The sequence below is a fragment of the Mus pahari genome, chromosome 12 (genome assembly GCF_900095145.1).
Source record: "Mus pahari chromosome 12, PAHARI_EIJ_v1.1, whole genome shotgun sequence".
NCBI lineage: Eukaryota > Metazoa > Chordata > Mammalia > Rodentia > Muridae > Mus > Mus pahari.
Window position 1 is genome coordinate 78,343,158 of NC_034601.1, and position 2,695 is coordinate 78,345,852.

General features: G+C 42.5%; 1 long non-coding RNA gene across 1 annotated transcript in view; it reads right to left on the reverse strand.

Moving 5' to 3' along the window:
• LOC115065074 overlaps nt 1-2,331 on the reverse strand; it is a 5,495-nt gene extending 3,164 nt beyond the window's left edge. The window contains exon 1 of the long non-coding RNA XR_003844871.1: nt 2,119-2,331. This is a non-coding gene — a long non-coding RNA (uncharacterized LOC115065074). The remainder of the gene's footprint in view (nt 1-2,118) is intronic.
• Nucleotides 2,332-2,695: the final 364 nt, after the last annotated feature.

A 2,695-nucleotide genomic window follows, 5' to 3' on the forward strand; every position in this document is an offset into this window, starting at 1 on the left:
CGGGATAGCATTTGAAATGTAAATAAAGAAAATAATAATAAAAATATGTGCACACACACAAAAAAAAAAAAGAAAAGAAAAGAAAAAGAAAAAGAAAAAAACAGTGAGCCAGAATACGCGATGTTTTGGCAGCAGATGTCTACTCGATGAATTGGGAGAGGAAGGAGCAGTGGAGCTCACAGGGGAACTGGGTGGGCTGTGGATGTAGCCCTCACAGGTTTTCTCTTGACTTCAATTGTCAGCACACCACAAAAGGAAATGCAGTCAGAGTACTCATTTCTTCCTAGTCATATGGCTCCTGGCACGACTGCCACTTTGTTTGACCCATGCTTAGTAATCCACTCCATTTTGGCAATGGTATCACCTATTCCCAAATATGCCGTATTTACACTTTCGGTGGGACTATGGAGAGTGGCACCGCTGTGTCGGGAGTTTTGCTCCTAGTGGCTTGAGAAGAAGTTTGTGTGAGTCTGTGCTGGCGGGTGTCAGGGGGGTTTCTTTAGAGGTTAGGAGTGCCCCCCTTTCAACCATCAAAAAATTCCATTCAGGAGCCAGGATGCTCAAGAATCACTTCATCTTTGAAGAACACCCCTTACAAATGACAATCCACAGATGAGATTTGCAAATCCTACTACAACAGAAAGGCTTACATTCAAAGCACGAAGAGCTCTTCTTTTGGTGTGTTTACTCTCCAAATCACATTAATGTTTTAGGAGGTAGAGTCCGATCGAGAGAGCTGCTTTATCAGTAGGCTGAGAGGGGCTCTGAGTCTACACAGGTAGCAGGGCACATCCCTGTGTGTTAAAGAAGACTAATTCAGTTAAGACAAAAAATACCAAAACCAGAGCAGAAAAAAATGTAATTCATTTTGTATTGGTGTGTTCCTGGGCACAGGGCCTGTCCTGGGGTATAGCTGATATACCTCATGGGTAGGAAGGATCTGGAAGAAGTTGTGGGGGGGGGGGAAGGGGGAATGTGATTAAAATAAAATGTATGAAAAAATGTTTTAATTTAAAAAATACTGGTGGAATATTGGAGCATTTTATATTCAGCAATGAAATTAGCAGAGCCTAGTTTTCAAGATTCTATGTGATTATAATATTTTATGAAAGTCTGTTTATCATCTTTAGACTGTAATTGCCAGGACCATAGTTATAACTTTTAGAGTTCAAACGTCTCTTTTGAGAATGCCGTAGAAACACAGGATCATCTTCCTCGGGTGGATAATCAGCGTCCACACTCAATGAAGTTCATGGATTCTGTAAAGGGCTTTATCCTCTGACTTCTGTCACCAAGTTATAAAATTCACTGTGGTCAATATGATGATTATGTGAGACCTTCAAAAGACATATGTGGTTTTCTAAGGACTGGACACTGTCCCTGAAATAAGCAGCTGCTGCCCACAGTTGAGTGTAGCTCTCAGATCTCATTAAAGAAGCTTCCTTTTGTAGTAGACGGTAGTTGACCCAGGAGCTCACAACAGGTTGAAGCTCAGAGAATAGGTATCTAGGGAGGAACTCAGTCATAAGCAGAACATCTGTATCACACCCTTCACACAGGCTCAGGGAACATGACAGGAGAGGAAACAGAAAGATGTAAGAGCTAGAGATCTGGAGGGACGAAATAGCAATATTGTTGAAAGGGCCATGAGACTCATGAAGTCACACAGCTGTGGTTGCCTACATCAGACCTGAAGATCAACCCGGTTCACTGTCTACCATGGAGTATGGGAGAGCTTTGTGAATTCCTTCTTCCAGCTGAGGAATTCTTGACAGTTGCTAGGGAATGTAAAGTCTGTTTTCTTCAGGGATGTGGCCCATTGTAGGTTGACCACACTCCAGTCGATAGCCCAACATCCATGCATGTGAGGGCAGCACAAATTGGATCAGTGGAATATTTCAAAAATAGAGGACATGAAGTTGGGAAGGGGTTAGAGTGGGAATTTGAATCGAAGTGGTTGGAGGGTTGAATGGAAGGACAGATATGATCAAAATACATTGTATGCACATATGAAAATCTCTATAGATAAATAAAAGCGTTATGGGTTGTTTTTTTTTTGTTTGTTTTTTGTTTTTTTGTTGTTTTTTTTTTCAGAAGAAACTCAGCATTTCAACTTACCTCACAGAACTTTCTGCTGACAGCCCCACACTCCAGATAATACATGAGGGCAGGAGCAGGAATAACCTACTGTGAGGTTCTGATAGCCACCAGCTTCCTGTGCGGGGCCAATGGTACAGGCTCCAGTTATCTAAGACAATTCATTTGGTGCCAACTCCTGTGGCCATTTAATTGTTCTGTATTTCCATGGTCAGGAACTCCTCCCCGAGAACTGGCTGCCTGTGGCGTCACTGCCATTCTGAATCATGCAAATGAGGATGTCATATCCTCTGACTCAGGACGCTTTATTTCATTGACAATTATTTTAAGATTTTCAAACACAGGGTCGGTCTCTGGTTAGCTCTGACTCCATTAACACGTCGAGTTGCTTTTTCTCACAGAGCTCCCTTCCTTGCTGAAACAGGCTGTCAGGTAGGCACAGAGGATAAGAGGACCCTTTCATCTGACTTTGAGTCACCTGACTCATTTACTGGCAGGGAAGTTCTCCTCTTCTGCTAAGGGGCTGTGATCACCAGTCTTGCCAAATTTGGCGAAGCAACAAAAGGCTCATTTCTATGTATATCTTGCTCCTTATTTT